The sequence below is a fragment of the Sceloporus undulatus genome, chromosome 1 (genome assembly GCF_019175285.1).
Source record: "Sceloporus undulatus isolate JIND9_A2432 ecotype Alabama chromosome 1, SceUnd_v1.1, whole genome shotgun sequence".
NCBI classification, from domain to species: Eukaryota; Metazoa; Chordata; class Lepidosauria; order Squamata; family Phrynosomatidae; genus Sceloporus; species Sceloporus undulatus.
In genome coordinates, this window is record NC_056522.1 from 229,425,444 (window position 1) to 229,440,270 (window position 14,827).

At 39.8% G+C, this 14,827-nt stretch overlaps 1 long non-coding RNA gene across 2 annotated transcripts in view; it reads right to left on the minus strand.

The window, feature by feature from the left end:
• Positions 1-3,405: 3,405 nt before the first annotated feature.
• The window catches only part of LOC121919646, a 92,704-nt gene continuing 81,282 nt past the window's right edge, over positions 3,406-14,827 (minus strand). For both annotated transcript variants that reach the window (XR_006101539.1, XR_006101540.1), the window contains one exon: positions 3,406-4,894. This is a non-coding gene — a long non-coding RNA (uncharacterized LOC121919646). The remainder of the gene's footprint in view (positions 4,895-14,827) is intronic.

Here is a 14,827-nt window from a genome sequence, read left to right on the forward strand (position 1 = left end):
AGATGTTCAGATTTGGTCCCAGTTTGGCAGGGGAGAGTAGGAAGAAAAGATAAAAACTTAAACACAGAGATATTGTCTGAAGACAGTTAAACCCAGCCAATGTAGCTCCCTAAATCTTTTCCACAAGGATAAGAATTCCAGATTTACTGGATCCAATAATCCCACAGACTCTCCGTATATCAGACAATTTGTCAATTTGTAATCACCTTTAAATTTAATTTGAGCAATTCGATTATCATTTTACCTGCTTATTACTGAAACCTTGATACCTACATGCTAAATTCCTTCTCAGATCCATACTCTTCTGCATTCTAACTTGTTTTTCATTATCTATCATCTCAGACATAATCAGACTGAAATTATCCAATTAAAACCAAATGTGTACTGACATAATTGGGTTTCAGTTTAGTCCTAGCACAATATAAGCCTAGTTTTTGGGAGTTATAAAATAGAACTCAGCCTTAGAAATGCATTTCTTTATAAGGAAGAGAGGGGTTTTTTTTGTGGGGAATTTACAAAAAAGTGATTGCTGGATTTAGCCCCATGTCCTGAAGTTAAATGACAGTTAACCTAATGTGTGTGAAATCAAAAGACTTGTCTCTGCAAGGTTTTTGGCACAAAGCTTCATAAAAGTTTTTTGTGAATACTTAATGGTAAAGTGCAAGGCTTGCTGCCACCCAAAACGAATGGCCATCTGTGCAGAGAGACACATCCTCAGCCAATGTGGATCATCTTACTTATGGCAAGCCTTGTTTATCAGAGTGGCAGTCTCCTAGCTTGCTTTTGCTTTTCGTGTAACAAAGAATGTGCTAGTATTTTGACCATGTTATGAATGTGAAATGGCTTTCTTTTCAAGTTTTTTTTTAAAAACATCTGGCTTTATTCTTTGTACTTCAGCAAAGCACTTCCTGAGAATTGGAAGAATTTCATGGAGTTCATAGGAGAAAAGGATACAGGAGGAAAATATCAAGTACAGCAATGGACAGCAAATACCTCCCACCCCCTGGAACACACAGATATTGAACAGGATATTTGCTGAAATAGCTGCTTCTCCAAAATACTATTGTCTAAGAATATGATACGTTTCTCCTACTTTTCCTCCTGATCTTTTTAATCTCACTCCTTTCCTTGCAGTGAATAGGTGGATAAGAAATGGGATTTTCCAAAATCCATGATACTGCCTTTGGTTCTCTGAAGCTCAAAACAAAGGCAGGGTAGCTGTAAAAGCATGGATTGGAGTTTATCTTTTTCATTCTAGTAAGGCTTTTAATGTATAACATAGATTTAAACCCAAAATTAGAATTAGCACAAATAAGCCTAGCACACACACACACACTTAGCTTTTTAGTGCAAATGTGACATACTGACACTTTCCCCTAACTTTCCAATCTGTGCTCAAGATTGCCCATTGCACTGTATGTATAAGTGGAGAATTTGCTTTGAACCATCTGGTTGATGGAACAAATTGAAGTTCCATCAACCATAGCTCTTTTGCTCAATTGTTTCCCACAACTGTAAGGGAATGTACATGTAGGCTATACCTTCAATGGCCATCAGAAATGTGGCCCTCAGAAATCTACAGGTGAAACATTTAAGCAATTGACCACTGAGGACCTCTAACAGGAAGGATGATGAGATGAATACTTCCAAGTGCAGCCTACCCACGTTTTTTGAGAAAAGATGCAGTCTTTGGTACAAATCCAATACTCGCTGAATATATCTAGAGAGTTCAGAAGTGAGTGGCCCTAGGAATGCACTCTTGGATTTTGAGAACATGCATCCTCACCTTCTAGGGTTTAGTAACTGTAACCTTAAAATCCTAAGAGACCATCATTCTTGAAGATGCTAATTCCAGGTGGTACTCACCTTAGCTGATGACTGTTAAGTGAATAATGTCTTCACTGTTAATTGTTTTTTAAAGACATGTTTGCACACCTCAGCTTCGTTTGGCTGCCACTGGAATCCTCAGCTATTTTGGTTTGTTCTGACTTCAAAAAGCAATTCCTGTGGGGTTCTTGGGGGGCAGGGGATAGGCTTCAAGAAGTGTTCCAGCTGCCAGTTAAATGCTGTGAACGGATAGATTAATCTTGATGGACCTCACAGTTGACAAAGTCATTGTTTAATGTGTTTAGGTTTAAAGCAAAAAGAAATATTGTAACAGCAACAAGGCAACTCCAAGAGTGTAGTTGTCATGTAATAATTACATCTCTTGAGGATTAGAGGCAATCAGCCGCACTGTGTCTTGATACACCTCAGGGGTGTGATTATCATACTCTAACAATGCCACCCATTGCATCTCATTGCTTCTACATGCTCCAGTGAAATAACAGAGGCACAACATTGTTAGCAGCTCTTTTCAGTAAAGAAGTCATGATCAAAATATCTAAACTTATTATTCTTCCATTAACATTTTAAAAGAACTGCTGAAGTTTAGAAATGTGAGAAAATACTCTCTAGGAAAGGAATATCAATTGTCAAATTAAGAAATTGAAGATTTGTTTGGTGGGCTGTGTCAATCGCTTTTGTACAGAAATCGCAATTTTAATATTGCTAACATTCGCACCTGAAGCGTATTGGTAGACCAAATAAAAGTGGACCAATTGAATTGATTGTTGAATAGTGAATCAACACTAACATACTTGTTAAGTGCTATAATTTTTGAGCTTCTCTTTTTCACACACTTTAAAATACAAGTAAATAGAACAGTCACATGACTATATTAAATACATATAAATATGCTTTTTCTCCCAGAATCCATTCTGTCTCACTATTCACAATCCATTGTATCACGGGTACTGTAGAAATAACATGAGGTGGTAAAGAGAAAAGAGATAGTGTCACAATAAAAATACTTATATATATTTGCCAGGTTTAACAGCAATTCTTCAGCTCAATTCTCCAAATTAACATCCTAAAGTCAATGTTGGCAGGCAACTCCAATATCTCTTGGAGCTGCAGCAGGGTCTTTGATTAGAGTTCTAGCTTGCCAGTCAAGCTCTTTTTTCCAGTCCATTCCTCTTCATCTGAGATGATGTACCAGCAATGTCTGCCATTTTTGTCTGTCTTTTTGGTCTAGTGCAAGGTACAAACCCTCAACACCAGAATAGATATCTCTCCATTTGAAGGAGATGGAATCCTTATGGAAGACACAATTCAAAGTTCTGGATATGTCCTATAAATCCTGGTTTAGGCCCGGGCTGTGACAAACTATCTACACATATGTGCCTGCCAAGATCCTGAGAATCTGAGGAGACACTTTGTTGGTCTAATGTTATACCAAGTTCCCAGGCAGATAAAGCTGAGACAGGTCCATCTCACCTGTCTCTCAGTAGTACACACAATAAAAATTACAGTAAGTAGAAGGCAAGATGGCAGCTCTATGTCAATTTGATTTAATGACAGTAAAAGACTCATGGAACAAGAAAGGCCAACTCCATGTGCAGATCCTATAAACTTATTACTTTCATTTCAGTGAAGATGGTACATCTGTTACCCCATCTATCTGTTGCATGTGGCATCTTTTGCCTCCTGCTACGAATTATGAAGAAATCTCTCTTGGCAAAGGAGGTCTGTATGTGCTACAAGTTATGGCATGTTTCAAAGCATTGGATCATGAAACACTCAACTTCTATTTGAATTGTATTCCAAATACTGTAACTTGAATGCAATGAATTTTGTCACAGTTTGTTGGTGTGGATGGTGTTCAAAAACAAAATAATTGATTAAACCAGTATCGTTTATAGTTGGGATCATGTGCCATCCTTTTAACCAAAGAAACAAGCTAAAATTCAATTAGAAAATCAGCATTCTTAGTCATATGCCAGCACAGGAGGGTACTGTGTACCTTGGTGATGAAAGGCACGAATAGTGATTAGTGACCTACTATGTCTTGAATGAATTGGTGATCTTTCTCCAGTTAAAGTTAATGTCGATACTTTACCCTCTTAGTTGGTGCAAAGACCTATAAAACAGTAAATTATAAATGAAAGGAGATTTACTGAGAGCAGCTGGAACACAGTCAAAGACCATGTTGTGGCCTGTCTTGGATTTTCAGTGCCAAGCTTTCCAGCTCATTATTTAAAGCTCTACTGGCAATTAGAATATTCAACTCAGCTATTCTAGCATTAAATAACACTGACTACAATGGGGATTTAAGCACTCCAGGAGGTGCACTCGACTACCTAGGAGGACTCAGTGTTGCCAGTGAGGTTGCACAGTGAGAGCTATAAATATCTCTGCTGAAACTAAGGGTAGTAAGAGATTTCTTGCTATGCTTTAAATAAAAGTCCAAGCTGCTCAGCAGGTGGAATCTTCATAAACGAGGTTATTCTCCATGTCCTTGAGGCTGGCTATTTATCAATATGAACTGGGAGAGATCCATAATTTTACCATCCATTCTCATACTGGTAGACAGGATAGCACATTGGGACCATCTACATGGAAAGTATGTGTGCTGACACTGAGCTAAGGTCTTTCACTAATCCTTTACCATTTTTAGTACTGGTTAGATTTGCTTTAAAAGTTATATAAATGTTAAGCCTCTGAATAAACAGTCTGCTGCAAATACTTATCATCAGCTCATTCAGTTTAGTGCATGCTTATGCAGTGGGTACAGCCACATTATGAAATTTGATGTGATAGTTGTCTATCCAAAGCATATTTTATCTACATACAGAAAAATTCAATAACCAGTATTGATGTGGGAGTAATTGCTGTTTCGTAACACAAATCATCTCTACAATTGTTATAGAATAGCATCAGTTCTGTATCCAGTTATATATGTATATGTTTTATTGATTTTGGTGGGACAGATTCACATAATTGTTTTCAGGATCTCCAGTCTTTCAGGATGAAGGGCATGGTCTTTCATATTCTGTAGAGAAGCTCCAGAAATCTAGTAATAAGAGACAGGAGATCAATATGTTACTTGCAGTGTAGGCTAAACTTGCCCTTTCGTGTTTCGAACCAGATTTTGGGAGGAGGTTAGAAAGTCAGTTCACAAGTTGTGTGTTTACTGGCTTAAACCACTGAAAAAAAACAAACAGTGATATATGATCAAAACAGTTCAGCCTGTAATTAACAGTGTGTTTGACACAGCTCTTTGCTGACCTATATTGTTCTGATGGTACCCTAAATGATTGGCATTTTCAGAAGATTGTTGTTAAAATAAGTGTTGCTCCAGTTTTTCTTACTTTAAATACGAAATGTTCCTTGAGAACAAGTTGGGCAGATAGTATCATTTACCATTTTGAAATGAATTACATTTCATTAATTCTAATATCAAATGTGCTATTAGTGTATATAAAAAAACCCAAGAGCAACAGTTTTTGCAATAGCTCCTATATTGCAATACAAAACTTGATGTTATATTTTCTTAGCTATAGGTGTATTTAAGTCTAAATTACTAATTTCAGTCTCTTGCATAAGGAAGACTGTGCCCTGAATCCAGATGATAGGGTGATTATTTGGCATATTGTTGTTAACTGTCATCAGGTTGACTTTGATTTATGGTGACCCTATGAATGGGAGACCAATAAGATCTCTGGTCATCAGCTAACCTGTTCAGATATTGCAAACTCAGGGCTGTGGCTTCCTTGATTGAGTCTATCCCCCTGTAATATGGTCTTTCTCTTTTCCTGATGCTTTACCAAGCATTATTGTTGTCATTTTATAATGAGCCATGTCCAGTGTACAACAGTCTCAGTTTAGTAATCTAAATGTCTCAGGAGAGTTCCGTCTCCTCCATCACCACAAACCGGAGGCCTATCTGCACTGTGTAGAAGAAGACACCAGTAAACAACTTCTGAATTTCTTTTACCATGGAAACTCTGAGCCCAAACAGACAGGCCAAAATAATGCTGCTTCGGGTCACTTTGGAGGTATGCTGTTTAAATGCTGCATGCGTCCTAAGAGGCCAGAAGCCACGCCAAAGCCACACTCCAGTCCTAAGGAATAAATTGCAGCTTTGGTGCAGCTTCTGGCCTCTTAAAATGTGTGCATCATTTAAACAGCATACCTCCAAAGTGACCTGAAGCAATTTTATTCTGGCCTGTGTGTTCAAGCCCTTTATGACAAGGGAATGTAAAATGAACCTTCCTTGAGACTACCCTTCTGTGATGGTGAGATTGCATGCCCCTTTGAGGCAAGAGACTATGAATCCCATTGTGAGAGAAAGACGGGATATAAATCATTGAAACAAACAAATAAATAAATAAACCCTGGTGTCAGTGTTGCTGATAGGGTCTCCCACATCAGACAGGATTTTGCTGAGCAACTGGACTAAATGTGTCATGCAGCTACTGGGCAACAGGAGTATTTGGAATGGCCACTTAAAACAGGTGAAGGTTCTCTCAGAGAAAGTGGCAGTGACACCATCCCTAACACTTGTTAGTACAACACAAGAGGAGACACTAGAAAACCACTTCTGAATACCTTTTACCATGAAAGCCGTATGATGACTCTGTTGGAATAACACCTATACATTTAGCAACCAAGGATGGCCTTGCATGCTACTGGAGAGTAATTCAAGGATCAATGAAAGACACTTCCCGATAAAAGCCAACCCCAAATACCTACCAAAAGCTCACAAATGGCTGAGAAGGTAATGAGTAGCAATCCACCAAGATATAGTTTTTTGTGGGTTTTTTGGGCTATGTGGCCATGTTCTAGAAGAGTTTCTTCCTGATGTTTCACCAGCATCTGTGGCTGGCATCTTCAGAGAATGCTTGCCTGGAAAAAGTTGGTTTTATATATATACTGTGTGAGCCTGGGAATGCATTGTGTGTGTGTGTGTGTGTGTGTGTGTGTGTGTGTGTGTGTGTGTAACAAACTTTTCCAGGCAAGATTCTCTGAAAATGCCAACCACAGATGCTGGCGAAATGTCAGGAAGAAACTCTTCTAGAACATGGCCACATAGCCCAAAAAACCCACAGAAAACTATGGATGCCGGCCATGAAAGCCTTCGACTCCACCAAGATCTGTTTAAAAGTTCAGAAAACTCAAGAGAAAAAGTTTCTAAACTGAAACTCTGTTCCATTATCCATAAAGACAAGTGATCTTAATGGCATGGATCACCTCAGCTCCTAATAAAGCTCCTGGCTCCTAAGGTGTTCATTTTAGGCTTTCAGTAGCTACCATCTTCTGTCTGTTCCTAACTTAAAGGACTAAGGGATGGGGGTAAATGCTTGATGTTCAAAGAGTTTTAAAAAATGAAATAAAAAGAAAAGAAACCTTCTGAAAAACCAATGTTCATTTTGTTCTCTGCCACCCATAGTTAAAAGGATGAAAGAGCTATATTTTTTTAGATCACCAGTGTTTGGTTTGTTTTAAGAAAACATCAGAGGAATATATGAAGCCAAAGGTACAACCTCTTCAAAATTATTTCTAATATATTTTCATTTAGGTTGAAATAATCCATAAATGGACAGGTGGGAAATGCAACAAAAGGTAGCCATATAGAGTACTCCTATTCACTGTTTCAGTCAGGGGGCTATGCCCTGCTCCAGGATACTCCATTCCATTCCATTTCCTTTCTCTGGTTTTTATACACACAGGGGGGGGGGGTATGAGGGAAAAACCAGCATTTCATGGCCTTACTGGATCATTTCAGGTCCTTACTGGATCATTTCAAGTGAGAGTGGGGTGGTTATATCTTAATTGTTGTTGTTGTTTTCCAGCCAATGGTTTTTATTTCTCTTTAAACTCTGGCTTTTGAACTTTGGAAACAGAAAGAATGGTGTATAGAAAGCTGTAGCTCCATTCATGCATTTAGCAAACCTGTGTATTCCACACACAACAAGGAAGTATGTTAGCCACCTACCTTTATTGATGGAAAAACACAGTAGCTGAACAGACCCAGCCTGTGATATCCATGGAGATTCTCCACATAAGGCAGGACCCTGAATTTTCTGCCTGGATAAAAGAGACCTCTAGTATTTGTGTGACAAAAGTAATGAGAAAGGAGATGGGGCAAGAGCTCTCATGTGTGTACACATGCTTACCAAACATCTGAAAAGGCATTGTATGGAATAGACATTATAGTTCTATTATACCGTATTGATCTTTGTTGATCTTCCTCGTTAGCTTAGCTAACCAACACTAGACATTATTATACTATTTGTTGCCTGTGGGCATCCTTGGTAGTAGTAAGAATTTACCTTAATACCCAGCTTGTTGTTGCTGCTGCTGTTGTGTGCCTTCAAGCCGTTTCCAACTTATGGCAACCCTAAGGTGAAACTATTATGGGGTTTTCATGGCATGATTTGTTCAGAGGAGTTTTGCCATTGCCTTTCCCTGAGCCTGAGAAAGTCTGGAGATTAGCACACTGATTTCATTCCTGCGCTAGGCACAGGATGTATACTCACCCAGATGGATTGTATCACACATCTCCATCCCTGGGCAGTACTTATCCTGTACATGACCCAGGCTTCTCTTGGAGCTTTTAAATAATGGGATTTTCCTATATTTTAAAAGGCCTGGGAGAAGCCCGGATTGCATATGGGATGAGTATTGCCAGGGGACAGAGCTGTGCAATACAGTCCATCTCAGTGAGTTTGCATCCCACACCTAGCACGAAAATGAAAGCCAGTGCACTAATCTCCTGTGACTTGCCTGAGGTCCCCCAGTGGGTTTCATGGCCAAGCAAGGAATCAAATCCTGGTCTCCAGAGTCATAGTCTAACAATCAAACCATTGCCTTACACTAAAATGAAGAACTGTATAGTTTAATGGTGGCATAAGAGAAAAGATGGGATTTTTATTTAATGCAGACTATACAACTGGGCTAAGCAATAGCCATCTACTATTATATTCAGATAGCAATAGCAGTATCATTTACATTTCTATAGCACTTCATAGTGAACTCAGCAGTCTCTAAGTGATTTATAACATATAAGCCAATTACCCCCAACAAGATGAGTACTCATTTTATCAACCCACAAAAGGATGGAAGGCTAAGCTAACCTGCAGCCCCCTGGGATCAAACTCATAACATTGTGGCTGCAGTACCAGCATTTAACCACTGCACCACTAGGGTTCCTTTCATCAATAGAGACCTATCCAAATAAGTCATTTCTATCTTCTTTTATTCTTCAAGGTACTAGCAATGGATTCAGCCTCAGAGATGCATTAATATTGTACTGCACAAAAATGAGACAACACTTTGAGTTCCAGAATTCCCAGCAAGAGACTAATGCTGGATGTAGCATTTCTACCATACTTCTTCCTCTGTCTGCCCTTTCTCCAGAGTAAGTTCCCCCTCTCAAGTTGGAGCTGACAAGTGAGGAATGGGTAGAAATTGACAAGGTGGGGTATTCAGAGAGATTGAAGACAGGAAGGTATTTGCCCTGAGCCTTTGCAAAGCTTGAAAGCTTTAAAGAAAAGATTTGTCTGAACAAGCTTCTCAAATGTTTACAACATCCTTAATTAGTCTAACTGAGCAAGAATTGCATCTTAATACTAATGATAGTAATGGAAGAAATCTCAAATTAAATGCTGAACTGGGAGAAATAATTTATTAGGTAGGCCAGATGTTGCTGGACTCAAATCCTGACTCTGAGGTTTCAGAAAGAATGACATATGGAGAGTCTTCTACTAAGAATCAGCAAAATGTCACACTGTCACAATCTATCACATGTTGGGCTTGTCTGCAATTATTTCAGTCTGCAAAGACAGATTGCTATGTCCTCATCAATATAACATATTTTAATAATATCAGAAGATTCCACAGAAGATATCATTCTTGTCATCGAGCACAGGGAGCAATGCTGGATCTACCATAACACTGAGTAAGCCATAGGGGTCCTGGCTATTATGTTACATAATGTTACAGTGTGAACTGCTTCTCCTCAGCATCCCCTCAAGATATTGCAAAAATAGATTGTTATATTTGAGTCTTTAAAGTCCTTAAAGAGGTGACATGGTAATAAAGTATTACATTAAAAAGAAACCACTTTCCCAAACCATAGGTGTAAAATTCCACCCCCCAAACAGGGGGGAAATCTTAGTATTTGTGTATGCAGATGAGCAGCATTTTTTAACTGCAGTCAAATAGGAAGGCGTCCCAGATAGCTTTTCAGTCTATATGGATATTATAATATATTAAACTACACTATAATAATTATATGTATTGTATATATTATATAATATGTTGTTGCTGGCCTTCAAGTAGTTTCCAACTATGAACATATGACGAAGCTATCATGGGGCTGTCTGGGGCTGAGAATATGTGGCTCAGCCAAGGTCACCAGGTGAGTTTCCATGGCTGATCTCTGGTCTCCAGGGTCCTAGTCCAGTGTTCAAACCACTACACCATGCTTGCTCATATAATATATATTATAATATTTAACTGAAATCCTTATTGCATATCTTTATACCAAAAAACAAGCCTATATGGACAATACCTTTACCATAGTTACCAAGGAATCTTTCTACTTCTTTTTAGTTCCTCTTGCAAAACAACAAGAAAAGTTATTGAGAAAAGAGAGGAGAAATGTGGGCACTTAGACATGCTGTTAAACATGTTTCAGGATTCTAATGAATTTAATAAGCTCCCAAGATGCTTCTTACAGAAAGCAGTGAAAGCCACAGAAAATATTAAAGTAATTTTGTTTTCTCTAGCGATAAAGCGTAATCTGTGTGACTTGTAAGATACATCATCAATATTACTAACACTGAAACTCACAGGAGGAAACAATTATTCACTCTGATGCTTTGAAAGATCTCTTCTTCCAACTCAGTGACATGCTTTTGCTTGCACATTGCGGGTGGGAGGGGAAGATTTAAGTCAAACACTATATGAATTATGATTTGCAAAATATATGCTTTCTATGCCAAAAGCTTTAACGGCACAGAAAGAGACAGTCTGAAGGTACTTTCACTTGATTCTGTCACCTAATCAAATGTAATCAGTCAGTGATGTGACTTGGCTGAAGAGAAGGGTCAAGAAAATATGTAGACTGTATTCATTGAAGCAGCCTTTTCCAGACATGGAAAACAATCAACAACTCTGCTTAACAAAGCTATTTCACTCTGTTCACCACTTGTGAGGTTTCCCTTGGGCATATAATAATAATAATAATAATAATAATAACAACAACAACAACAACAACATTTATTTATATCCCGCCTCTCTACAAAATGCAATCAGGGCAGTTGCAGCCATCATAGTGTTTGAAAGATTCAGCCAAAATGGACAGTTCTTTGCAGTTTTCTTGTTGCTGGTAAATGTAGCAGTTCATCCTGGAAGTCCTTTCCAGTTCAATGATTTTATCATTCAGTCTGAAAGGAAGATTTCAGGGTCTTAAGAATATCAAAAGTGTTGGATCCAAACAAAGGCTCATCTAGTCCAGAATCCTCAAAGCAGCCCAAGACTTTTTGCTGTGTGAGGCTGTGCAGCAAATGGCACCCCTACCCTCAGAAGTCATGGTATGCAGTAGTACCCAAAGCCAATTATTTTGGCTCCCAAGGGAAAGACTCCCACAAGACTTAGCAGCAAAATTCCTAGCAGTATGTATAGAATAATAAAAAAAAGTTAATAACATTTACTACCTTTTCATGTTATCATGAATCTGCAACCGGAGACAGCTGTCTTCCTCTGCTTGCGGTTAAAGCCAGCCTTGTTTAATCGTATACACTTTTCTTGAGTCATATATAAGGATGTCCCTGAACTCTGTCCATGTCATGGCTTAGCAGAACCCTTAAAACATATATAGGTGCCTTTTACTTCAGATCAATCCCTATGTCTTATGTTAAAATTCAGACTTTCATCATAATGGAACTTGCAGCTCAGCTACCAGTAAAACCAGGTTAAACTTTCCATAGCATTACCAAATGCATATAAATCAAGCACTTTTTCTTATTGTACATCACTTGAGTGCTTTTCAAATCATGCAAAATAACCAGAACTAAATTGAATAAGCTGCCATCTTTGTAAACCAGAAAGGATGTGTGGTGTAACAGTTAGAGTGCCTTTTCCCTGTTCTGTTCTTCTGAGACAGAACAAGTTAAAAGTTCAAATAACAGTGGAGACAGAAGTGGTGTCAAACAGACTGACTACAGGCCCATGTTGCACTGTTCTTGACTTCCTTCTTGACCCTCCCCACACTTTCATGTGTTTGGGGAAGGCAGGCACGTAATGTCAGCTGCAACAGCAGAACCTGGGTACACTTGATGTTGAAGCTCCCAGGAACATTCTGGCAACACAGCTGCCCACCCCAAGACTCCATGGTGGGATGGATGAAAAGGAAGGTGGGGAAGAAGATGGGTAAAGAGGTTGGAGATGAAAGGATGGCAATGATTTGCAGAGAAGAGGAGAATTTGGAAGAGAAATATCAGGGCTGGTAAAAAAAAAAAAAATCCTGTTTTCAGCTCTGTCAATACTATGCATCTTACAGTTTCTGGTGAAAGCATCCAAAGGAGAAACAAGTAGGACAGGGCAGCAGGGGGGAGTCAATGTCATTTGCCTGCCTTTCTCCTCTTACCTACCCCCATACCATAGGAGTGACACCCCCATACAGGAGCAGCACTAAGTAAGAGGTTTCTGGAAAGCCACTTGGCTTGTGGCTTGGAAGCAAGGAGAGACTAGTGTCCACACTACACTCTGGCTGAGAGACAGCTAAACTCACTCTCCCGTTCACTGTTCTGCCTGGCAATGGATTGAGAAGTCTTTGCATTTACTTCTCCCTACATCCCATTCTTGAATTGACCACCTCATCTAGGTATGCCTCATGATATGTCTGGCCCATAGCATTTTCATCACATAGCAACCAAGCAGTTCCCATTAGAGATGACGGCCCTAGGTGTAGAAGGGAATTTTAAAATCATTTGAGTGCAAGAACAGCTAGAGTATGAACAGCTATTTTGCTTTTACTTTCTGGAAAAAAACTTCCATCTAAAATTATTTCTACTAGTACACATTTCCTTGGGATTCACTCTTTATCTTTTCTGGTAGAAACAGAGATGCTAGATTGTTATCTAACTGTATCTGAAAGTGTAAACTTCTTTAGGGTGTGGGCCAATCACAGTTTGCAGAAGAGTTTCAATAGAGCAAAGACATGGGATCACCACTGGTTGTGATGCCATTCCACCCTCCAAAGGAATTCTTTATCTGCTGTTTATATTCTGTTTCACAACCAGAGGTGGTCATCATACCCAAAATATTGGATATACTCTCCTTCAAATAACATTCATCAGAATGCAGGTAATGCCTTCTTTTTCATTATACAATATGCACAATGGCTCTGTGCATTTATGAATCTTTCCAGTAATGTATTCAAGTCTTTTACTCCAAGTGTCAAGTCAAGTCTCAAGCCTCTACCTTCAATTCAAGTCTCTCAAGTCCTCAAGTTCAAGATACTTTCAACTCAAGACTCAAGTTGAGCCTCAAGTTTGGGAACCAACTTGAACAGAATAAAAAAGGAGATGCAGGGATGGAGTTTTAATGGCTAGAAAATCAAGATGTGCACGCTGCCCCGTTCCACACGGGCAAAAAGTACGTACTAGGTACATACTAGGGTTACGAAAGGGCGTCCCTTCCGGACGCCCTAACCCTAGTAGGTACTTAGTATGTACAAAATGGTGACGCCCTAAAGACATGGGCGCTGCCATTTTGATGTTGCGAACTCTTAGTGTCCGCATGTCACGGTGCAGAAATGATGCCCAAAGTGCGCCATTGGCGCCTTGCGGCATCATTATTGCACCGCAAAAAGAAGCTGCTTTGTGGCTTCTTTTTCCACTGCCGGGAACCCTCCCCATTTGGAGGCTGAGACTTCCTGGAGGCGGAAACGGAGGCACCAGCAGACCGTCCTTTTTGGGCGGTCTGTAAAGCGCCAAAGTTAGGTTAAAAACATTCAAAGGCGAGCTCAGACATTACTTAAACAAAGCTGTGCTAATAATCAAATTTATTAAAATTGTATTTTAGAAAAACTTTTTTTCCCAAAAAGATTTGCCCCCAGCCTCATGGTTAGTTCCTTCACTGACCAAAGACTGAGACCTTGGTTGAATCTGATTAAGTATGGGACAGTACATATGGGTGGGAAAATGCCACCCCTTTTTGCTGCGTAGCATTGCCACGGCAACCAAATGGCGAGGCACCACTGCATAGCAAAAAAGTAGCCGCCTTGAGCGGCTCCTTTTTGCGATGTCATAAGATTCCACCTCAACATTAAGAGGAACTTCCTGAGAGTAAGGGCTGTTCGACAGTGGAACAAACTCCCTAGGAGTGTAGTTGAGTCTCCTTCCTTAGAGATCTTTAAACAGAGGCTGGATGACCATCTGTTGGGGATGCTTTGATTTAGATTTCCTGTATGGCAGGGGATTGGACTGGATGGCCCTTGTGGTCTCTTCAAACTCTATGATTCTATGAGCTGCATCACAGCCCTTATTATGCCACTCCCTGGAATAGATGTGTGGGCGCTAAGACGCCCACATGTCATCAACCCGCCCCCTGTGTGGGTGGTGCCGCGCAATAGTGGTGCTGCCAGTGCGTAGTAGGGTTCAGGAGCGTGCAGTTGATGCATGCTCCCGAGCCCTACTATCACCTCCAAGACACCTCTTCCTGGCGGTGTGTACCGGGCCTTAAGTACAGAACTGGTGAAGTTCTGATACAATCTTTTGTTTGAATGCACTGGTTTCATCTTCATTGTTCCTCCCAATCATTCTCTAATCCTCCAACTCCTCATCCTCCCAATCCATCCTTTCTCCAGGGATTGAGGGAAGGCTTGGGAGGAAGAGGAGTGGGGAGCTGAGCTAGGGCTGGGAAGGTGTTTAAAATCTGGCTGAGGCACTGTGGTGGCAAGGTGGGAAAAGGAGTGATAACTGGCATGGTTGGA